General features: G+C 43.0%; 1 protein-coding gene across 7 annotated transcripts in view; it reads right to left on the bottom strand.

Annotated features, from left to right (window-relative positions):
• Positions 1–24,505, bottom strand: part of LOC141265403 (collagen alpha-2(VI) chain-like) — a 704,763-nt gene extending 680,258 nt beyond the window's left edge. For all 7 annotated transcript variants that reach the window (XM_073678446.1, XM_073678444.1, XM_073678445.1 and 4 more), the window contains exon 1: positions 24,398–24,505. The gene's annotated coding sequence lies outside the window, so the exon portion shown is untranslated. The remainder of the gene's footprint in view (positions 1–24,397) is intronic.
• Between the last annotated feature and the right edge of the window lie 1,284 nt (positions 24,506–25,789).

The raw sequence follows: 25,789 nt of genomic DNA, 5'->3' as shown, positions 1-25,789 counted from the left end.
TGTGTCCACAAGGCGGAAAGGCAGCATTTCTGTAGCCAAGAGCTTGCAGATGGTGAAATTCAACCTCTTAGCTTTCTCATGGCTAGGAGGAAATGGTCTTTTACTTGTCCACATCTGAGGGACCGAGGGCTGGCTATTGTGCTTAGACGGGGTTGATAAGGGTGTCCCCGGCAAACTGCCGGCCTGTGAGGAAGATGCAGGCGGACATGTTAGGTTGCCTTGATCCAAAGGTGGTGCTATCGATGTCGGACAGCGCTCAACACCATCTGGTGTTACCACCTCCAAAGAAAATGATGACCTGCCAATCACGCTGGCTGTTGCGGGTAAAGAGGTGGCAGGTCTGCGCCCCAAAACAGGTGTGACTGCTGTCCCCCCAGTCACAGAGGATGAAGAGGCCGCGGATGCACAAGATATGGCAGACGGTGGTTGGCCCGGCCGGCTAGGCCGCATTGTAGCACACTGAGCTTCCCACTGCAACTTATGCTTCATGTCCATGTGCCGGTTCATGCATGAAGTACTCAAACTATGTATTTTTTGGCCTCTACTTAGCTTTTGCTGACAAATGTTACAGATAACACGAGTTGGGTCATCTTTATCGATCTGAAAAAATGCCCAGGCTATGCAAGGCTTAGCACCCATGCGACCTGAAGAGCCACCACGACTTGTGGTGAGAGGCAGAGTTGTGTTTGAGGATGCAGTTGTTGACGTGCTTCCAGTACTACGTCTCTGTCCAGGAAGGCGCAACCTGACCTCGTCGTCACTAGCATCTTCCTCCACCTCCTCTGCTGACCTCATCTCTTGGCTGACTGTGGGTTGACAGTAAGTGGGATCTCCAATCTCATCATCATCACCCTAGGCGTTATCACACCCGTCGTCCTCAGAGCCAACCTGTTCCTGCCCTGACAAAAAACTAAAGTTGTCGCTCCAATCAGGTATTTGAGTCTTATCATCGTCTTCCTCATTGTCTCCACCAACAGGAGTTACAGTTTGGGAATGAGGGTCTACATTATGGTCAGAACCTTCTGCGTCTGGTCCTGGATCCGACTCATAAAGATTCTGGGCATCAGTGCAGATAATTTCCTCGTCTGGATTCACAGAAGCGCTGGAGTCGACCTCTGATTCCCAGGCTATAGTATGAGTAAACAGCTCTGCAGACTCAACCATCTGTTCTACCTCATACTCAGACGGGCAGCTGGAGATTTGGGAGCTGTGAGGAAGCAAGTGCGATTGGGGTGACACCTTTGAGGACTGGAGTATTTGTGATGTTGAAGTTGATGTGGAGGAGAGCCCACTTAAAGGAGCACTTGATATCCATTGAAGCACCTGCTGTTTTTGTGCCTCATCTGGAATTTGTAGCGATTGGCGTGGCCGTAAGAAAGGGATCTTATCACATTGTCCGCTAAAAGAAGTAGACATTTTAGTTTGGCTGGAAGATGGTCTTTCTTCTGCAGATGTTACTGTTGCTTTAACACCTACCCCACGGACACAACCTTTTTTCCCCTTCCCAACACGCCTATTCCCCTTTCCACCAGCAGCAGGCCTTTTTCCACTCATTTTGGTGGTTAACTAATTCACAACTCTGGAGTTGTTTGCACAAAAAAACAATGGATGGGAACCGAGCAGAGCTGAGTGGCCAAACTGTGGTATTAGGCCAAAACTATTGGCTGGGTTAGATGCAGAAAAAAATTATATTCAATTTGCAACCTGATGGAGGTCTGTATAGATGGATTAATAGAACAAGTCCCACACACAGCTAGAAGCCCAATATTTTTTCAGAGGTAGATGCAGAAAAAAATATATGCAGTTTGCAACCTGATGGAGGTCTGTATAGATGGATTAATAGAACAAGTCCCACACACAGCTAGAAGCCCAATATTTTTTCAGAGGTAGATGCAGAAAAAAATATATTCAGTTTGCAACCTGATGGAGGTCTGTATAGATGGATTAATAGAACAAGTCCCACACACAGCTAGAAGCCCAATATTTTTTCAGAGGTAGATGTAGAAAAAGATATATTCAGTTTGCAACCTGATGGAGGTCTGTATAGATGGATTAATAGAACAAGTCCCACACACAGCTAGAAGCCCAATATTTTTTCAGAGGTAGATGCAGAAAAAATATATTCAGTTTGCAACCTGATGGAGGTCTGTATAGATGGATTAATAGAACAAGTCCCACACACAGCTAGAAGCCCAATATTTTTTCAGAGGTAGATGTAGAAAAAAATATATGCAGTTTGCAACCTGATGGAGGTCTGTATAGATGGATTAATAGAACAAGTCCCACACACAGCTAGAAGCCCAATATTTTTTCAGAGGTAGATGCAGAAAAAATATATTCAGTTTGCAACCTGATGGAGGTCTGTATAGATGGATTAATAGAACAAGTCCCACACACAGCTAGAAGCCCAATATTTTTTCAGAGGTAGATGTAGAAAAAAATATATTCAGTTTGCAACCTGATGGAGGTCTGTATAGATGGATTAATAGAACAAGTCCCACACACAGCTAGAAGCCCAATATTTTTTCAGAGGTAGATGCAGAAAAAAATATATTCAGTTTGCAACCTGATGGAGGTCTGTATAGATGGATTAATAGAACAAGTCCCACACACAGCTAGAAGCCCAATATTTTTTCAGAGGTAGATGCAGAAAAAAATATATTCAGTTTGCAACCTGATGGAGGTCTGTATAGATGGATTAATAGAACAAGTCCCACACACAGCTAGAAGCCCAATATTTTTTCAGAGGTAGATGCAGAAAAAAATATATGCAGTTTGCAACCTGATGGAGGTCTGTATAGATGGATTAATAGAACAAGTCCCACACACAGCTAGAAGCCCAATATTTTTTCAGAGCTAGATGCAGAAAAAAATTATATTCAATTTGCAACCTGATGGAGGTCAGTATAGATGGACTAATAGAATGATGCTATGCCCAAAAGATTTTACTTCACTAGGTGCAGTAAAAAAATTGGTATTCTATACACAGGTGGTATATCTTGCAACACAGATAGGCTACTCCACTGACTAACACACTCTGCAATAGGCCAAAAAGGATTAGCTTTGCTAGATTCAGCCAAATGCTGTGAAAAAAACTTGCACAGCACTGGCACAGACCTGCCTGGCAAAAACTGATAGGAACTGATGTAACCTAGTCCTGAAAAGGACTGCAATTACAATTAGTCTTTACTCCCACAATCTATCTATTTAAGAGCACAGACCTGCCTGATAAAAGTCGTAGGAAATGCTGTAACCTAGTCCTTAAAAGGACTGCAATCACAACTATTCCCTACTCCCAAGCTATCTGTAGATTTGTGCGAAAATTGGCTTGAAATTAACAAGGTATAGCGCACACAGCAACAGCGGTGCCGTCTAACATGCAGCTGCAGCAGTGAGAAAATGGTGGCGACGGGGAAAATGGCTTGGTCTTATAGGGCAAGGACATGTGACATACACTGCCGATGACACATGCCCTTGCTTGTGTGAAAAAAAGCACTTCGCTCCGTGTGTGCGCTGCTGATAGGCTGACAGATTGCACCTCCCCACTGCAAATGCGGGAAAGAGAAAAAAAAATGGAGATCTTCATTGTTCCTGCAGAGATCCATCCCCTGCCCCTCCCCCCACCCCGCTGTACACTCAAACTGCGTATTAACATTAATTTTCATCATTACTGAGAAAAAATCCAGTTATGATTTTGGTGCACGAACAGTTATCGAACATAACCTCGAACAGCCGAATTTTTCTCAAATTGTTCGTGTTCGCCGAACGGCTCGAACACCGCCCAAAACAGCTCGAATTTGAGATTGGCGAACAGTTCGAGTAGAACAACGCTCATCTCTAGTGCAGAGTGTACATTAATGAGAAAAAAAAGAACTTTTTAGAATTTACCAAATGGCTGCAATGAAACAGTGAAAAATTTCAAGGGGTCTGAATACTTTCCGTACCCACTGTATACCAGGATGGGACCCATATTGACCCATATATACCAGGATGGCCCAAATGGGGGACGTATATACCAGGATGAGTCATATACAGTACAGACCAAAAGTTTGGACACACCTTCACACTGAAGGCATCAAAACTATGAATTAACACATGTGGAATTATATACTTAACAAAAAAGTGTGAAACAACTGAAAATATGTCTTATATTCTAGGTTCTTCAAAGTAGCCACCTTTTGCTTTGATGACTGCTTTGCACACTCTTGGCATTCTCTTGATGAGCTTCAAGAGGTAGTCACCGGAAATGGTCTTCCAACAATTTTGCAGAAGTTCCCAGAGATGCTTAGCACTTGTTGGCCCTTTTGCCTTCACTCTGCGGTCCAGCTCACCCCAAACCATCTCGATTGGGTTCAGGTCTGGTGACTGTGGAGGCCAGGTCATCTGGCGTAGCACCTTATCACTCTCGTTCTTGGACAAATAGCCCTTACACAGCCTGGAGGTGTGTTTGGGGTCATTGTCTTGTTGAAAAATAAATGATGGTCCAACTAAACGCAAACCGGATAGAATATCATTCTGCTGCAAGATGCTGTGGTAGCCATGCTCGTTCAGTATGCCTTCAATTTTGAATAAATCCCCAACAGTGTCACCAGCAAAGCACCCCCACACCATCTCCTCCATGCTTCACATTGGGAACTAGGCATGTAGAGTCCATCTGTTCACCTTTTCTGCATCACACAAAGACACGGTGGCTGGAACCAAAGATATCAAATTTGGACTCCTCAGACCAAAGCACAGATTTCCACTGGTCTAATGTCCATTCCTTGTGTTCTTTAGCCCAAACAAGTCTCTTCTGCTTGTTGCCTGTCCTTAGCAGTGGTTTCCTAGCAGCTATTTTACCATGAAGGCCTGTTGCACAAAGTCTCCTCTTAACAGTTGTTGTAGAGATGTGTCTGCTGCTAGAACTCTGTGTGGCATTGACCTGGTCTCTAATCTGAGCTGCTGTTAACCTGCGATTTCTGAGGCTGGTGACTCGGATAAACTTATCCTCAGAAGCAGAGGTGACTCTTGGTCTTCCTTTCCTGGGGCGATCCTCATGTGAGCCAGTTTCTTTGTAGCGCTTGATGGTTTTTCCAACTGCACTTGGGGACACTTTCAAAGTTTTCCCAATTTTTTGCACTGACTGACCTTCATTTCTTAAAGTAATGATGGCCACTCGTTTTTCTTTACTTTGCTGCTTTTTTCTTGCCATAATACTAATTCTAACAGTCTATTCAGTAGGACTATCAGCTGTGTATCCACAAGACTTCTGCACAACACAACTGATGGTCCCAACCCCATTTATAAGGCAAGAAATCCCACTTATTAAACCTGACAGGGCACACCTGTGAAGTGAAAACCATTTCCGGTGACTACCTCTTGAAGCTCATCAAGAGAATGCCAAGAGTGTGCAAAGCACTCATCAAAGCAAAAGGTGGCTACTTTGAAAAACCTAGAATATAAGACATATTATCAGTTGTTTCACTCTTTTTTGTTAAGTATATAATTCCACATGTGTTAATACATAGTTTTGATGCCTTCAGTGTGAATGTACAATTTTCATAGTCATGAAAATACAGAAAAATCTTTAAATGAGAAGGTGTGTCCAAACTTTTGGTCTGTACTGTATACCAGGATGAGGGACATATTTACCAGGATGGGTCCAGAATGAGAGGCATATATGCCAGGATGAGCCCAGGATGGTACCATATATACCTGGATGGGCCCAGATGGGGGACATATATACCAGGATGGGAGACAGGGTAGGAAACATATATACCAAGATAAGAGTCATATATATACCAGGATGAGGGACTTATATAGTGGGGAAAAAAGTATTTAGTCAGCCACCAATTGTGAAGGTTCTTCCACTTAAAAGAGAGAGGCCTGTATTTAACATCATAAGTAGACTTCAATTATGAGAGACAAAATGAGAAAACAAATCCTGAAAATCACATTGTCTGATTTGGAAAGAAATTTTTTTCAAATTTTGGTGGAAAATATGTATTTGGTCAATGACAAACTAGCAAGATTTCTGGCTCTCACAGACCTGTAACTTCTTCTTTAAGCGGCTCCTCTATCCTCCACTCATTACCTGTAGTACTGGCACCTGTTTGACCTTGTAATCAGTATAAAAGACACCTGTCCGCAACCTCAAACAGTCACACTCCAAACTCCACTATGGTGAAGACCAAAGCGCTGTCAAACGACACCAGAAACAAAATTGTAGCCCTGTACCAGACTGGGAAGACTGAATCTGCAATAGGCAAGCAGCTTGGTATGAAGAAATCATCTGTGGGAGCAACAATTAGAAAATGGAAGACATACAAGACCACTGATAATCTCCCTCGATCTGGTGCTCCACATAAAATCTCACCCCGTGGGGTCAAAATGATCTAAAGAACGGTGAGCAAAAATCACAGAACCACATGGGGGGGACCTAGTGAATGACCTGCAGAGAGCTGGGACCAACGTTACAAAGGCTACCATCAGTAACACACTACGCCGCCAGGGACTCAGATCCTGCAGTGCCAGACATGTCCCCCTGCTTAAGCCATTACATGTCCGGGCCCATCTGAAGTTAGCTAGAGAGTATTTGGATGATCCAGAAGAGTACTGGGAGAATGTCATGTGGTCAGATGAAACCAAAGAAGAACTGTTTGGTAGTAACACAACTCGTCGTGTTTGGAGGAGAAAGAATGCTGAGTTTCATCCAAAGAACATCATACCTACTGCAAAGTATGGGGGTGGCAACATCATGCTTTGGGGCTGTTTCTCTGCCAAGGGACCAGGACGACTGATCCGTGTACATGAAAGAATGAATGGGGCCATGTATCGTGAGATATTGCAAACCTCCTTCCAGCAGCAAGGGCATTGAAGATGAAACGTGGCTGGGTCTTTCAGCATGACAATAATCCCAAGCCCACCGCCAGGGCAACGAAGTAGTGGCTTCGTAACAAGCATTTCAAGGTCCTGGAGTGGCCTAGCCAGTCTCCAGATCTAAACCCTATAGAAAACCTTTGGAGGGAGTTGAAAGACCGTGTTTCCCACGACAGCCCCAAAACATCACTGCTCTAGAGGAGATATGCATGGAGGAATGGGCAAACATACCAGCAACAGTGTGTGCCAAACTTGTGAAGACTTACAGAAAACGTTTGACCTCTGTCATTTCCAACAAAGGATGTATAACAAAGAATTGAGATGAACTTTTGTAATTGACCAAATACATATTTTCCACCAAAATGTGAAAAAAAATTCTTTCCAAATCTGACAATGTGATTTTCAGGATTTGTTTTCACATTTTGTCTCCCATAGTTGAGGTCTACCTATCATGTCAATTACAGGCCTCTCTCATCTTTTTAAGTGGGAGAACTTGCACTATTGGTGGCTGACTAAATACTTTTTTTCCCCACTGTATATCAGGAAGGCACTCAGGATAAGGGACATATATATCAGGATGGGCCCAGGATGGGGACATATATACCTGGAAGTGGCTCAGGATGGGGAACATTACTACATAATGTAGTGGATGGAGGGCAACACATATGTGCTTATGGGATTTAGAAAGCGGCAAGGTCCCATATATCAATGCTATCATGCCTGAATGACCCTGGTCCAAATTTTGCTCCGGAGTCCATTGGACTATATTTAAGCCACTGTCCCGGAGCCCATGGAGGTATAGCTGTGGGTTGTGAGTAACCCTGAGACAGCCCAAGCAAAATGGGGCTCAGGAAGCAACATGTAGGCTGGACATGGGAGTCTTAGTAAAAAAAACATTGGATTTGCCAGGATAGGGTACCTCAAGAAAGGCTATGGAGAGTAAAGAACAGTTAGTTGAATTGGAGTATTCAAGTTACCTATGCTATATTGATGAAATGTTACTAACAAGTGATATGTTGCCACATGCGACCAGTATGCCTGTGCCTCTGTGTAAAACAGAAGATGTGAACTATGTTTTACCATTTCCACCAATAAAGTTTACATTATTTTTAGAAAATGGACTGAATCCTTTCTTGCAATTGCTTTAAACCTGGGGTTCCTGTGTCAACTGAGGGTATGCTACCTGAGTAGGACACGTCTGAAGGGAATAAAATCATACACACACCCAGAGGAATCCATGTCACTTATTCTAGGGTCGTGGCAGAACACCTCGGTCTGTGCGACCCTTACAAATGCACTGTGTGCACAATTATTAGGTAATCTATGATGATTAATTTTATTATCAAACTACTACAGTGCTATTGGTCAAGCAAGTTTTTGCTGTGTAATCTAAGGACAGGATGAGGTAGGGGGTTGAAGCACAGAATTCAACGATGTGTCACATGTTAAGTTATGTGGTGTTGTTCACTTAGAATGAAGCTTTAATCGCCTGGTGATAATCATTGCTGTAACTAGCTGGCATGCTCTTCCAAGTCTGACTCACTTCTATGATAAGCACTTCACTGTCAATAGAGTAGAGTTTGTGCACAGAGAGTCTGGTGATAAAATTTTTTTATCAGTGACCAAAATAGCCCCCCTTCTTTATGATAATGTCATAAGCCTTTCATCCATGGAGTCTGTTAGTTTTTTAAAGGGAACTTGTCATTTCAAAAAACACTAACCTGCAGATATTGGGCTAATCTGCAGGTTAATAACGTTGTAAAGCTGTGTGGCCACCAGGAGGAAATTAACTTTATTGCACGCCAGTCTCAGGCTTTCAGTCATGGAGGTCCGGCTGACTCCGTGTCAGTTATAGCTCAGTACATAGTGAGCAACGTTGTAACCGCGCTCTAGCAATGATTGACAGTCGGCTAAGCAGTGCATCACTATGTACTGAGCGGTAACATGAAGCCACACCATTTGAGCAGCTTTTTGATTGTGGAATATCCGTTCAGCGCCAGCAGCCGGGCCGCTTTAGAAAGGATCACTGATGTCGAGTTCATTCCAAGGTTTTGTAACAAGTACGTGAAACATAGTGTTGTTGCAGACAAACTAGGACTTCTGGACTTCATTACTAAATGGACATTGGTTTCCTAGCATTTCCCACTGTTAATGTGTTTTCCTCACTAGTCTATTTGATATACAGTAGCAGAGTTGACAAATTTTTTGTATTTTGATTAATGCACATGCTAGGCAGTATGCGGCTTACTGCAGCTGTTTGTATAGGGATAGAAGCACCAGTGCACTCTTATGTTTAAGGAGAACCTGACAGCTATGGTGTTTCAGAGGAAAACAAACTTTAAAAGCCGCCGGAGACTGAGCCGCACTGGAGAATAGTTGGACAGGTGGGTCCCCGGTGGCTTCTCCCTTTCTGCAGCCTTGGAATGACAGGTCTATGCCTATGCGCACTTATCTGGGATACACTTTTCAGTCACTGGCAGCAGGCCGCAGCGTTTCAGAGTCAAACATACTTGGCTGAGATCATGCAGCCAGTGTCTGGTGCATGCTGCCCGCCATCAAATTATTTTTAAAATAACTAAATGGGTTGTCTAATGTCTACGTCCTTCATTTTTTTTTTTTGCAAAAATGTAAATGGTCAAAAATTAACAAACTAAGTTTTCCATCATATGTATTTGTCATTTTTTTTCCACTAAAACAACAGCCCACTGAATAAAAAACAAACAGACCTTATTATAGTGAATAGGACACATGCATCATTTATAGAAAATTAAATTCTTCTGTTGCAATAATGAAACAGATAAATGGAGAACTAAATGGTAGCAAATTCACAAATATGATTTGCATACCAATGGAGAAAAAAAGAAAAGCTGCACTCACCGTACCATTAAAAGAAATAATATTTCATATCCATATAATAATAATGGCGTGCAGGGAGGAGGAGGACGACAGCTGTTCCGCGCTGAATCAAGCGTTTCCACAGGTCCAGGTAATTAGTGACACTACTTCGCTTCATTATATAGGTGGCTACCAGTCTGAGTCACATGTTAAAAACAAAATTTACACATTCATAAAAACATGGAGAAATCTGAACGGTCGTTTAATCCCAAAGGACCATTAGCATTCACTCGGGCAATTCATTTAGCTTCTTTTTGCAGGAGCAATTTATTATGGTTACCACCTTTTGAAGGAAAATTTACTTGTTCAATCCCAGAAAATTTTATAAGTTTAGGATTTGCACCGTGATGATTAATCATATGTGATATTAATCTTTGAGAACCTTTTTGTCTCAATTGAATGCAAATGTTTCCATATATGGACGAACAGTGGGCGAATTGTCTTTCTAATATAAAAGAAACCACAGGGATAAAACATCACATACTCAATAAATCTAGATCTACAGGAAATAAAATCTTTAACAAAATGGTTAATAGGGCCAATGTGTAAAGGATTAGTAGTCAAACGGATGTGACAAAAAGAGCATGATCCACATTTAAAGTTGCCTTTCGGTCTGAAATCTCGTAACCAATTTTTAGATTTATTTGTTAGTCTATGTGTACTAACTATGTCACCTAAATTGTGGCCTCTTTTTTATGAAATAAGCGGCTTATTCATAGCGGTTTCTGCTAAATCTTTATCTGTCTCCAATAGGTGCCAGTTGTTATAAATTGTCTTTATTTTAAAAACTCAATTCATAAAGACATTAGTGATGAGTGAACGTGCTCAGATAACTTGTTATCCCTGCACGCTCGGGTGTTATCCCAGTATCTTGTAGTGCTCGGATAATATATTCGAGTCCCTGCAGCTGCATATTTTGTTTTTGTCTGTTACACAATCATAACACTTAACAAAGAGGCAATCCCTGCATGTGTTGCATCTGTCTAACAGCAGATGCAACACTATATATATGTAGACCCTATAGGGCCTGAATAGTTGTGTAATTAGCTTAATGGCGTCGTCTTCTGATGCTTTTTCTCCTCCTTTGGTCATTCAGAGATCCATCAGGGAATTCCTTTAATTAGGACAAGAAAAGGAGACTATAAGCTGAACTGCAATGAGAATAACAGCTCACAGGTCCAGGCAATATGCCCCCACAAAGTCTCTACATACAATATGAGCCCCCATACAGCCCCCCATATACAGTAGGAGCCCACACACAGCCCCCTACATACAGTATGAGCCCTCCCATAGCCCTGTACATACAGTATGACCCCTTACATAGCCCCCAATATACAGTTGTGCTAAAAAGTTTACATTCCCCAGCAGAATTTTTGCTTTCTTGGCCTTGTTTCAGAGAATATGATAGATAACAAAAAAACTTTTTCTCCACTCATGGTTATTGGTTGGGTGAAGCCATTTATTGTCAAACTACTGTGTTTTATCTTTTTAAGTCTTAATGATGACCAAAAACATCCAAATGACCCTGATCAAAAGTTTACATACCCCAGTTCTTAAAACTGTGTATTGCCCCCTCTAATATCAATGACAGCTTGAAGTCTTTTGTGGAAGTTGTGGATGAGGTTCTTTATTTTCTCAGATGGTAAAGCTGCCCATTTTTCGTGACATAAAGCCTCCAGTTCCTGTAAATTCCTGGGCTGCCTATCAAGAACTGCGTGCTTGAGATCTACCCAGAGTGGCTCAATGATATTGAGGTCAGGAGACTGAGATGGCCACTCCAGAACCTTAATTTTGTTCTGCTGTAGCCAATGACAGGTCGACTTGGCCTTGTGTTTTGGATCATTGTCATGTCCAAGTATGTCCAGTGCGCAGCTTCCGAGCTGATGAGTGCAAATTTGCCTCCAGTATTTGCTGATAATGCGCTGGATTTATCTTTCCTTCAACTTTTGCCAAGTTTACTGTGCCTTAGTAGCTCACACATCACCAAAACATCAGCGATCCACCTTCGTGCTTTACAGTAGAAATGGTGTTCCTTTCATCATAGGGCTTGTTGACCTCTCTCCAAATGTAACGTTTATGATTGTGGCCAAAAAGTTCAATTTTGGTCTCATCACTCCAAATTACCTTGTTCCAGAAGTTTTGAGGCTTGTCTCTGTGCTGTTTGGCATATTGTAGGTGAGATACTTTGTGGCATTTGAGCAGCAATGGCTTTCTTCTGGAAACTCGACCATGCAGCCCATTTTTCTTCAAGTGCCTCTTTATTGTAAATCTTGAAATAGCCACACTGCTAGTTTTCAGAGTCCTGAATTTCAGCTGATGTTATTTGTGGGTTTTTCTTGCATCCCGAACAATTTTCCTGGCAGTTGTGGCCGAAATTTTTGTTGGTCTACCTGACTGTGGTTTGGTTTTTACAGAGCCCCTGATTTTCTATTTGTTAATCACAGTTTGAACACTTCTGACTGGCATTATCAATTCCTTGGATATCTTTTTGTATCCTTTTCCTGTATTATACAGTTCAACTACCTTTACCCGTAAATCCGTTGACAATTCTTTTGCTTTCCCAATGACTGACACTCCAGAAACGTCAGTGGCTGGATGAAAGATGCAAGAGTCTGTCTGGATCCCAGAAACTCACTCAGCTTTTATGCACACACACTGATTACACGCAGACAGGTCACAGATGAGGATGTTACCTTTAGTAGTAATGCCAGCAGCCAACATGGCTACGGCATTACCGTGTATGGCAGGCAATCCCCAAATGTTTATTGGCTGTCTAACAACCACAAAACATGTGGGGCAGGGACTTGAGCATGGCGCTCAATCACCCACGATACTCGATCGAGTAACGAGTGTACCCGAGCACCCTAATGCTCGATGAAGAATTAAGCAGTGGTGAACACAAGTGTTGAGCGAGCATGCTCGACACTGCTCGTTACTCGCCCGAGCATCTCACTACTCGGGATGTTCGGCGAGCACCGAGCATTTCCGGGTTACTCTGGCGGGAGCTCGGGTCTCCGTCCTGCACGTTTGACGCTCTTTACAGAGCCAATGAATATGCAGGGATTGCCAGCCAGTCACTGTAATGCCACAGCCATGTTGTTTTTGGGCATTAGTGATTGGCTGGCCGCACAGCGTCACCTCGAGTATTTAAAAGCGGGCGCCGCCATCTTGGACACAGTCGCTCCGGATCAGACAGTGTAGAGAGGGTGCTGCTGAGTTAGGGAGAGATATATAGTGTGAAATAGGTAGTATAGGGTCTCTAAAGCCTGCCAAATCAAACAAACAGTCCTTCTCAGGACTAATATCCATCCCAGATATCAGGCAGGCAGGCAGGCTGTATAGGAGACGCAGTGGTTATACCAGCAAACGCTGCATTACAGTCTTGTGTGCTCCTGTTGGTCAAATTGCTAGACTTATCACCCCGGTCTCAGGGGCCAGGAAAAATTATATTTTTTTCATCTAAATCCTGTATTTTTTTCCCTCAGTCAGACTGTACAAATATGCGTCTTATTAACCTTTTGGTATCCCCCCCCCCCCCAAAAAAAAAAATTGAGTGTGTCTGTGACTGTTCAGACACCAATATATCTGTTTAAAAGAGTCTGCTGTAGGCCAGAGAAATAGAACTGTGGTTTTGCAGTTCCACGGGTCAAATCTCTGTATTATCCTGCTTTTGGAATTTTTTGCTGTAAAAAAAACAGTAATAGTGTCTCCCTGACTGTTCAGACACCAATATATCTGTTTAAAAGATTCTGGTGTACGCCACATAACTATAAATGTGGTTTTGCAGTTCCACAAGTCAAATCTCTGTATTATCCTGCTTTTGGCATTTTTTGCCGTAAAAAAAACAGTAATAGTGTCTCCCTGACTGGTCAGACACCAATATATCTGTTTAAAAGATTCTGGTGTACGCCAGAGGAATAGAACTGTGGTTTTCGTCTTCCATGGTTCTAATCTCCTTTTTATTACCCTTTTTCCATTGATAGTGCGAGTGTAAGCTATTTTACTACACTTACAATGGGCAAGGTGCGTGGCAAGGGACGTGGAACTGGACGTTCTGGTAATTGTGCGTGTAGAGGACGGGGCCGTGGCCAAGGTGAAAATGTGCCACAACCAACAGCCACATCTTCTCGCTCCCACTTCTTGACCGAATTACTAGGGAAGCACACTACAACACCAGTATTGTGAACTGATCAATGTGAACAGGTTATTAATTGGATAGCAGATAATACTTCCAGTTACCTGGGCACCACCACCTCCGGCCTGTCTTCCACAGGGTCAAGTTTTAGTAGCCGTGAGTCTTGACCGCATACTCCTCCTCACCCTGATGCTCCTTCCTCCCACCATGCCGAGTGTCGTCAGGCAGCAACTGATCCCACACTTGGACACTCTGAAGAGCTGTTCACTGGTCCATTTCCATATTTGTGACCCCTCGCCTGCTCCGTTTGAAGTGGTGGAAGAGGAGATCCCATGTAGCGATGCCCAAATATTTGAACAGCTACTGCCACAGGAAGTCGACGCTGGCAATTTGTCACAAGAGGTGGACGATGACGAGACACAATTGCCAGGAAGTGAGGAGGAGGCTCGTGGTGCGCAAGTGGAAGAGGAGGAGGTGGTGGATGATCTAGTAACTGACCTAACGTGGCAGGAGGCCAGCAGCACACAGGGGGAGGGAGGCAGCATACCCCAACAGGCAGAAAGAAGCAGTGTGGTGGCTGCACACAGAAGGTGGGCAACCGTTCCCCGTAACACCAACACGAGGGACGTTGCCAGTACAACCGGTAGGTCTTCCAGAGTCTGGAATTTTTTTAAAGACTCTGCTGATAACCCCAAAAGGCAATTTGTACCACCTGCCTTGCCAGCATCAGCAGGGGTGACAAAACTACCAGCCTGACCACCACCAGCATGGTCAGGCACATGGTAGCAAAGCACCCCACTTTGTGGGGTGAACCCCAGGGTCCACTACCAGTGTCAGCCGGTGTCACCACTGCTTCTTCCGCTGTTGTACGTGTAATAGATCCCCTGTTGTGCATGCAAGGCAATCCCCTGTCCATACTGCATGCACAGATGCACCCTCCTCTCAGTCTTCACTTGTTATGGCAGTTTCTCAAGAAACAGCATCAACGTCCACGTCCACTTCCCACCACAGCGTTCAATTGTCCATATCCCTGAGCTTTGAACGAAAGCGCAAATTCGCAGCCAACGCCCCACAGGCCACAGTCCTAAATTCGCACATTTCACGACTGCTTGCTTTGGAAATGCTGCCTTTTAGGCTGGTGGAGATGGAATCCTTCCGCAACCTTATGGCTGTGGCCGTCCCTCGGTACTCGGTCCCCAGCCGACACTATTTTGCCCGGTGTGCCATCCCTGCACTACACAAGCACGTGTCCCAAAACATCTGCTGTGCCCTGAACAATGCAGTTACTGGGAGAGTCCACCTGACAATGGACACGTGGACAAGTGCTTGTGGCCAGGGACGGTACATCTCCCTGACGGCACACTGGGTAAACATAGTGGAAGCCGGGACCCAGTCGGACCTTGGGACGGAACACATCCTCCCCACACCGAGGATTGCGGGCCCTATGTCATTCAGAGTTGCCCCCACAGTGTACAGCTCCTGCGCTTCATCCTCCTCCTCCTCCTCATGTTCAGCCTCCATCTCAGATATCACCACATAAGTTACAAGCTGGAAGTACTGCAGTACTGCCTCAGCCAAGTGGCAACAGGCTGTGCTGAAACTCATAAGCTTAGGTGATAAACCTCACACTGCTTGTGGACACCTGTGAAAGGGCAGGCAGATCTGTGGCTGAGACCGCTGAACCTACATCCAGGCATGGTCATGTGTGACAATGGCTGTAACCCAGTGGCGGCTCTGAGGCGAGGCAAGATCACACACGTGTACCATGCCTGGCTCATGTGCTTAACCTCGTGGTTCAGTGGTTTCTTAAATCGTACCCCGAGTTGCCAGATCTGCTCGTCAAAGTACGCCGCCTGTCAGGTCATTTTCGGAAGTCGGCTACAGCTTCCGCCGCCCTTACTGTGTTGCAGCAGCGTTTGCAGCTTCCGTCACACCGACTGGTGTGTGATGTCCCCACATGTTGGAACTCTACCCTCCACATGTTGCAAAGGATTTGTGAGCAGAAGAGAGCAGTTGTGGAGTACCAGCTGCAACAAGGCCGTCGATATTCAGGTCAGACTCCACTCATAAGACCTCAGGAGTGGACCTGGATGTCTGACATATGTACCATCCTGACAAACTTTGAGGAGTCCACCAAGATGGTGAGTGGCGATAAGGCCATCATTATCGTCAGCATCCCACTTGTCTGTCTTTTGCAACGCTCTCTGCAGAGAATTAAAGAGGAGGTATTGCAGCCAGAGTATGAGATGGATCAAGAACCCGTAATGGGCGATTACACACAGCCCAGCCTCGTCTCATCCCAACGTGCATTGGGGGACAATGTAGGGGCATGAAAACAGTCTTGTTAAGCTACTGCAACCTCCACCACTTTTCCCAGGGGCATTAAAACCGTATTGTTAAGCTACTGCGACCTCCACCACTTTTTCAAGGGGCATTGATATTGTCTTTTTATTCCACTGCGAACTCCACCATTCTTCCAACGGGCAATGCATTTCCTCCTAATTTTAGTCAGCTTTTCCTTTTCAATGCATAGGCGAACACTAAGGGAGACCCACTCCTCAATAATGGGTACAAGGTTTTAGTATGCTGTAATTCACGTCTGTTTCAAGGGGCATTGCAGTTCCTCATAATTTTTGGAAAGCCTTCCATTCAATGCTTAGGCCAACAGTGCACAGGGGACCCAGTTGCTATAAATGGAAAAAACAGTTTAGTTAAGGCCCTCTGACCTCCATGTCATTTCCAAGGGGCATTGGAGTGCCTCGAAATTTTTGTTAGGCATTGCACTCACTGTATGCCCTATAACTGTGTAGCCGAACCGCTCCTTTTGGTACAGAAACCTATCATACAAGACATGTGTGGTTGACTGGCCTGATATTGATGTGAATGGTCCCTGTTCCTGCTGCTCTTTCTCCTTTGTCTCCACCTCATCCATCATTCATCACCTGAAGCTTTGTTTTAACGGGAGTCCTAGAACTGGGATAGTAGCAGGAAAACATCCAGCAATCCTCGGAGGAGGAAGAATATGCGCCAAAACACTGACCACCTCAGGCCTATCCGCTACTACTTACATGTGCTTACATTCCAAGAAAACAAAGCAGATGCTAACTTCTATCATTATCATCATCATGCTCCTCACCTTGGCACTCTCAACTCCCCTGATGGAGAAGCCAAGGCCCACCGGATGAGTCTGGTTCTCTGGTGGACTCATCCAATGCTGCCCTAAAGCAGGCTGGGCTAAGAAAAGTGTGGGGGGAAGTTCCAAGGAGAAATAGGGGCGGCTGGGGACCGTTTATGGACGCCCAGCCGCCCCCAGGCGGCTGGGGACAGTGTGTGGACACCCGGCTGCGGGGTAGCTGGAGACCGAGTATGGACACCCGTCCACCCCCTGGCGACTGGTGACCGATCGTGGACACCTGGCCGCTGGGCGGCTGGGGACTGAGTATGGACGGGGATAGTTGCAAGTCTGCATCTTCTGATGGGCACACTTTTAGGCAGTGACCTGGGTGTCAGAGATGCTTCCAGGGGTCTTCCCCATGCTGTTCCCATGTCTTTTCAGCACTGTATGCATGTGTCACACAGCACATGGCCAGATAAGGTTGTAAAATGTTAAAATGACATTTCCCGGTGAATGCATTTTTCACAGTTGAAAGCAATACAAAAGTGCAAAAACGCATAAAAAATGCTACTTGTGAACATAGCCCAAGGTGTGGAGGAGTGTTTTTGGTTATTTATTTTACCTTATACACAAGTCTTTACCCTGGAAAGGAAGTTCCTTCACATATTTCACAGGAAAACCGTTTCAGTTTCGTTTTTGAACGTTTTATTGTGAGCCCGTAAAAGTGGCTTAATACCTCTCACCACGTTGTTGACAACAGTGTCCTGGGTGTCAGAAATGCTTCCTGGGGCGATCCCCAAGCTGTCCCCATGTCTTTTGAGCACTGTCACTATCGTTTTAGGCACTTTTTAGGCTTTCTACAGACTGCCGGGCGTGCCGCTGCAAAAATGCTCGGGTCTCCCATAGACTAACATTGGGCTCGTTGCTCGGGTCAAGCACCCGAGTATCACGGTGATCGCGGTCCGAGCTTCGAGCACCTGAGCATTTTAGTGCTCGCTCAACACTATTTAGTAGCCATTGAAACACATTTGTGTCAAATTCTGTGCATGTTATCAGGCCAAAATCACCAGAGTATGTGAAATTTGATCAGGATCATTTGGATGTTTTTGGCTGTCATTAAGATTTAAAAAGAGAAAACACAGTAGTTTGACAATAAATGGCTTCACCCAACCAATAACCATAAGTGGAGAAAAAGTTTTTTTGTTGTCATTCATATTCTCTTAAACAAGGCCAAGAAAGCAAAAATTCTGCCAAGGTATGTATGAGCCCCTACATAGCTACGATAAGAACCCTCACACAGCCCCATGAGCGCCCACATAACTCGTTTTATACAGTATGAATCCACACAAAGTCCCCTGAATACAATGACACCACACATCCACCAATATACAGTATGAGCCCCCAACATAGCCCCTTACATACAGTATGAGCCCCCTACATACAACATGAGCCCCCACACAGCCATACACTTACAGTATGAGTCCTCACATAGCTTCCAATATATAGTATGAGCCCCCAAACCCACAGGATAACATTAATCTGTAGCCCCAAGATAATATACTATGCAGCCACTAGCAGCCCCCACGGTCACATCTCCTGCGGCCCCCATGGTCACATACCCTGCACCCCCCCCATGATCTCATACCCTGCAGCCCCTCCATGGTTGCATACCCTACGGCCCCTCCATGGTCACATACCCTGCTGCTCCCCATGGTCACATATCTTGCCGCCCCCCATGATCACATACCCTGCAGCCCACAGGGTGACATGCCTAAGTCACTCTCACAAAACAGCATGCATTTATTTGCTTCTTACCTTCATCAGGAGCTGCCAGCAGGAGGGAACAAGAAGCAAGGCAGCAGTAGATGAGCAGGGAGGCGGAGCCAGCTCTGAGCACCACACAGAGCTGCAGTGCAGGAGCAGACAGCTGGGAATCCCAGGGTCTCTGCGCGTGAGTACAGCAGACGTGGCCACCCAGAGTGCTCTGCGTGTTCACGTCTGCTACATTGTCATACAGGCGGTGCATACACATAACATGATAATGAGGGCAATCTAGCCATGGACCCCCCTGGAGCCTCGGGCCCCGGGCGGTAGCCCAGATTGCCCTCATTATAATCCACCTATGATTGTGCTTCAAAAGCAGCCAAAAAAAGATTTGTGTAAATGCAAGCTAACGGCTTTCCCATCGCAGTGCCCATGCATTGTTTGTACCACTTGTCGAGGAATTGAAAGCTGCTATGGGAGAGAATAAATTCCAAACTTTCAATGACTAAAGCAGAATAATCAGCGCTATTGTCAGAATTTGACAACACATTTTTTATAGCTTCTAGTCCAAGACTATGAGGTATCCTGGTATATAGACTGACAACGTCTATGGATGCTAAAGAATGATTCAATCTCTTTTAAACCTACCAGGAAATCACCCATGTACTTTATAAATGATGGCATTTTATTTAATAAAGAGTTTAATATCCAATTCAAATATCTCAAGAGGGGCTCCAACAGGGAGCCCACTCCCGAGACAATAGGACGGACAGGAGGATTTTTAATAGTTTTGTGTATGTTGGTTATCGTGTACCAATAAGGTCTTACTGGGTACCCAGAAAAAAGGTTTTCGTCACATTTTTTAGATAAAATACCCTTTTCAATATATTTTCGCAATAAAAATCTCAATAAATGTTTATCTTTAAAGGTGGGATCACATGGTAACAATAAATATGTTGAGGAATCTGATAGCTATGAAAGGGATTTTGCTACATATGCCTCTTTTGTTTGTAAGACTAAGTTACCGCTCTTATCGGCTTTGCGGATGATCACATCATCCCATTTTTTTTATCTCATTCGGGTATCTATGTTCATCAGTGGTCAAATTGGAGACCATGGATTTGAAAATCAAATCAAAGATTCCACATTACTAATCACCCTCTCCTGGAAAGTATCAATATTACCAGGGTTGATAGGGGGCATATAAATAGAGGCAATTCCACCTGTGAATGGTGAAACAGAAGAATCCAAATCACTAACCATACTGTCATCCTGACAATAAACAGATGCAATTTCCTCGCCGGAATTTAAGAAATGTAAAAAAGCCGCGTGGGCACTGCGATGGGCACGCCGTTAGCTTGCATTTACACAAATCTTTTTCTGGCTGTTTTTGAAGCACAGTACATTACTACTATCACAAACCCTTACATTAGGTATATTAAGTCGTATTTCTACACAATTTTCCGAGTTTGTGACATATCTGAATGATGTCAACACAGCCAATATGAAATTTACCTTGTCATTTGATAGATCTGTCCTAAATTTTCTGGATGTAGAGATTTCCATCATAAATAGTAATATTCATACCAAAGGTTTTAAAAAACTTACTGCCAGTAATTCTTTATTGTATTATCCGAGTGCACATCCACCACATACGAAAGCAGGGCTTCCCTACAGTCAGTTCTTGCGGCTTAGGAATATAAATAATCCTGACCAAATGTTCTTAGAACAAGTGAATTAACTTAAAGGAATTGGATGCTGCTTTGGAGAGAGCGAAAAGATTCTCTCAACATGACTTGCTCTATAAGAAAAAAAACCTCAGACTAATGGTATGAACATATTCATTTTTCATTTTAAACTCAATCCTCTTGATAACACTATCTGCAAAGCCATTTATAACAACTGGCACCTATTGGAGACAGATAAAGATTTAGCAGAAACCGCTATGAATAAGCCGCTTATTTCATAAAAAAGAGGCCACAATTTAGGTGACATAGTTAGTACACATAGACTAACAAATAAATCTAAAAATTGGTTACGAGATTTCAGACCGAAAGGCAACTTTAAATGTGGATCATGCTCTTTTTGTCACATCCGTTTGACTACTAATCCTTTACACATTGGCCCTATTAACCATTTTGTTAAAGATTTTATTTCCTGTAGATCTAGATTTATTGAGTATGTGATGTTTTATTCCTCTGGTTTCTTTTATATTAGAAAGACAATTCGCCCACTGTTCGTCCATATATGGAAACATTTGCATTCAATTGAGACACAAAAAGGTTCTCAAAGATTAATATCACATATGATTAATCATCACGGTGCAAATCCTAAACTTATAAAATTTGCTGGGATTGAACAAGTAAATTTTCCTTCAAAAGGTGGTAACCATAATAAATTGCTCCTGCAAAAAGAAGCTAAATGAATTGCCCGAGTGAATGCTAATGGTCCTTTGGGATTAAACGACCGTTCAGATTTCTCCATGTTTTGACGAATATGTAAATTTTGTTTTTAACATGTGACTTAGGCTGGTAGCCACCTATATAATGAAGCGAAGTAGTGTCACTAATTACCTGGATATGTGGAAACGCTTGATTCAGCGCGGAACAGCTGTCGTCCTCCTCCTCCCCGTACTCCCTGCACGCCATTATTATTATATGGATATGAAATAAAGGATTATTTCTTTTAATGGTACGGTAAGTGCAGCTTTTCTTTTTTTCTCCATTGTTATGCTATTTTCTTTATTCCAAAGCATTGCACCGCAATAACCGTATTTGCAGATTTGTGCTTAAATTACGAGTTGTTTGTTCCTCCTGCTATATAGGTGGTGCAGGTATTCTTTAATTTGTTGTACGTATATGACTTGTACCAGGCTCAATTTTTTGTGCCTCAGCTGACCACAACTGATTTCAAAACTTCTGCATAAAAGTATCATTTGTTATCAGGCTTTTCTATCATTTTTTTTATGTTGAGCACTATTTTGAAATGAGCACAATATAAGTGAAAAACGTATGATTGCTTCAGGGGCAGACATATACAGAGGAGGGCTCCTGTGCAATAGCAGTATATGGGTCATTGGCGGTCTAATAGCTCATCATAAAGCATGAGTTTATGTGAATGCGACAGAAGCTGCTTGCAGATATATAGGTAGATGTAGGTCCCCTTATGTCTCGGGCCCAAGTGCTACTGTACTCGTTACACCAATGCTATGTCCACCCACTTTATTGCTGTTTCCATCGGCCTATGGAGATCGGGTTGAGTAAAATTAGCAGTCAAGGCATATTGACTACTGATCGGACCAAGGCAGGAAGGGCATGTAAGAGTCATAATGTTCCTCCGATCATGACAAGATCTCAGAGGAAAGTGCTGCACTAAGATTGCCTGCACAAGGAGGTGTGACAGGTGTTAGTACACAGTGTTTCAGGACCAGGTAGTGAGGTGGGTGTTGGGAGACGCATACCCTTATGCAGTCTGACACACTAGGAAGGTTCTGGCTCTCCCCCCCCCCCCCACACACACACACACACACACACACACAGTCCTAGCAGTTTATATCACGTGCCTTTCACAGCTCCAATCAGCTCAACACATGTTTAAGCCACATTGGCACCATACAACTACAACCCAACCCTCATGTGCACTACTTTGCATATTCCAGAGACACATAGTCACACATACAGAAAGACTGTCCAGAGCCTTCATCCTTGCATCCTTCCCTTTTCACACTGCCCACTCAGCATAAGCTTCACTAAAACACCACTCACTCATGTGCCATAAGTGCAGTGGAAAAGCCATACTAAGTGCACAACCTTGTATGCCTAACAGTATTATCTACATGGCAGAACATAATAGGTAACATATTGATGAAGATGTAACAGCAGAAAAAAAATTGCTTAAATTGTGTCTTGTAAGAAGGTCTTGCGACAGTCATGCCCCCATTAAACTTCTGCCCTCCAACTTTCCCACACAATCCACCATAGTGAAAAGACCACATACTTGTACATCCTGGGGACAAGAGTTACAGATTCCACACTACAAGTGATCATTAGTGCTTTGATTGAACAGTACACTATACCCTATACTGAGAGTGAGCTGCTGGAAGCCTCCTGGAATAGCAACACTAGCTAGAATGAAAAAAAAACATCAACATTGAATCACCTCCCTTTTTCCTTAGTTAAAAAAGAAATTGAAAATTAATAAAAAAAATATATATTTATGTTGTATCACCATATTCATATTAGTCTGATGTACCAAATTGTTTAACCTATGTGAGAAATGTAGAAAATAAAAAAATATAAACGCCAAAACTTTTTTTTTGTTCAACACAGCACATACAAAAAATGCAATAAAATCTATCAAAATATAGTGTGTATCCCAATAACATCTACTACTCCGCTTTCAAAAAACAAGCCCTCACATAGCTGCCTCGATGGAAAAATAAAAAGTCACAAATCTTGTGAAATGGTGAAAAACCTACTTTTTTGTGTTAAGTTAATAATTTTTTTAAACCAATGGAATAGTGAAAAGAAAAAGCCTATGCATGCTTGGGATCGCTGTAATTGTACTGACCTGGAGAATCATGCTGCCATGTCAATCTTACCACACAACACCTTAAAAACAGAACTGAAAAAATAATGGAGAAATTGCCTTTTTTATCATTTCTCTTCACTTGGAATTTTTCTTTTTTTTCTATTTCTCGGTGAATTATATGGTAAAATAAATGGTGTCAGTCAAAATTACAACTCATGCTGCAAAAAAAATGCTCTCATACTGGTATGACGATGGAGAAAAGGTATGGCTCTTGAAACAAGGAGAGGAAATATTAAATTGGCTATGTCTCTAAGACAAGGGCTACATTGCAACATTTGTGATGTGACAGTAGTTCTCAGAAAAGTTGTGCGACAAAAACATCTGTGCGATTTGTCGTGATTTCCTGTTGCATGACTATTGCTCTGACTTTTCTGTAAAATAAAAGATGTTGTGACAAATTGCATGTCACTAGCAACTTGCATTGAACTCTATGGCAAGTGAGTAGTTTGCAACTTGCAACCTCTGACAGAAAATCCAACAGTTTCCATCCAGCTTTTCAGTAAAACGACAGTTGGAAAATACAACTGAATGAAAAGTATGTGTGAAAAGGACCTAAACCATACATCATTGATCCTCTGCCGTTTCCACAGAGAATTATTCCAGTAATAAAACGTGCTTAAAATAGTTGATCTATAGTGTATGAGAGTTATCTATCTATTTCCATTTCACAAGGTTATACAAAGGTTATATATCTTCTCTGGACATAAGTAGTCTTTCCATATGCAATATAGATACAGTAGTTTCAACAGAGGCATGTACTGTATATGTAAATATAGATAGATTAAATAGATATACTGATTTAAAATTACTAATAAGATAGTAACTGACAAAAATACATTGTTTTAAAATAGGTGTAATACAGATGAACAGTTATGTTGAATCAGATTGCATTTACTACATAACTATATACTAGAACTATGTACTATATAACTACATGCACCCTTTTTATTCCTCTTATATTTAATGTTTCTAGCTGAATTTTCTAGTATTAAGCAACAATGTGCATTTTATTTAATGCTTTGAAATACTTCACTACCTACCTTGTTTGTGGATAATACTCGGTTCTCTTATTCGTAATATTTCAGTCAGATATAAAAGGTTCAGCAAGTGATTTTGTTTCTGGAATGTGAGCTGGCTAATCTATCCCTTCTTAGTATATGTGCACGTGTCAGTCTTAGCAACCTGCCTGGACTTGACCAATTCCTCTGTTCTTTGCTTGCTATAATCAAGCTTGATATGACCAATGTAAATGTCTTTAAAATACATAACTATATATTTGTAAATTTGAACATTGTATAGACAAATGGATGGAAGACCATTATATATATTTTGCAGTTCTTTAGTATCACAGATAATGTTAGAACTTATAGCATGAAAGCAGACACCAAGAGCCCAATTCATTAAGACCAGTATTGTGCATGCCAGTCGTAATGAACACAGCTGCTGGAGTAAGATGCGACTAGTTCATTAAGAGGAGCAGGCCACTTAATTAATTAGCCACATCTTATAACTGGCATGAGTCTCTGCTAGAAATGTACTTAAGTTGAGAACTGGATTGGATTAAATTTCTGGAAAAATTTTAATTTTCATGAATTAGACAGGCGAGCTTAGCCACGCCTCGCCCATCATCAATCCATTTTTGGAAAGCTGGCTAAGAATTTTTGAGATGCACAAAAGTTTTTTGGTAATTAAAGGTGTTTTACCCCCCAAAAATGGCAAAACACCATCATGAATTAGGACTTAATACTTCTTTAGCCTAAGACATCTGTGTCATATATTACAAGTAATCCACTAGTATTTGAAAACCAAAAATTGTCAGTCCCTTACATTGAATTTAATAGACAGTATGAGGCTGCGTGCCCACTATGCATTTTTCAAGTGTTTTTGCAGTGGAATTTCCGCATCGGAAACGCTTAAACGCTTGGTAATACGTGTTGGTGCGAATCTGGTGGCAGCCTTACGCCAGGGCAAGCTCACACACGTGCCTTGCATGGCTCACATCTTTAACCTGGTGGTACAACAATTTCTCCGCCACTATCCCAGCCTAGATGAGCTGCTGCAGAAACCACGGAAGCTGTGTGCTCACTTCCGTCATTCGCACCCCTCAGGTCATTGACTAGCATCAATACAGAGGTCTTTGTAAATGTCATTTAACCAGTTGATATGCGATGTGCCAACACAGTGGAATTCCACTCTGCATATGTAGCACCCTGAGGATTCGGCTGCTACAGGGGTATTGCACCTCAACCCAGAGGTGTGATATTCCACTCCCGGGTAAGGATGGAGTGTGGAACTGAGCTCGGTAGGCTGCATGCACTACATACATCCCATTTCCGAGGAACAGGCCGACGGTACTCCCACTTAGAAATGTGCAGGTACGACCGAGTCTGTTCCTGGCTGGAGTGGGAGGGGGGTGGTACATCCCAAGTAGT

Source organism: Phyllobates terribilis, unplaced genomic scaffold (genome assembly GCF_046119375.1).
Source record: "Phyllobates terribilis strain yellow unplaced genomic scaffold, ASM4611937v1 Scaffold_4__5_contigs__length_816908805, whole genome shotgun sequence".
NCBI classification, from domain to species: Eukaryota; Metazoa; Chordata; class Amphibia; order Anura; family Dendrobatidae; genus Phyllobates; species Phyllobates terribilis.
This window is presented reverse-complemented; position numbering and strand designations above follow the sequence as displayed.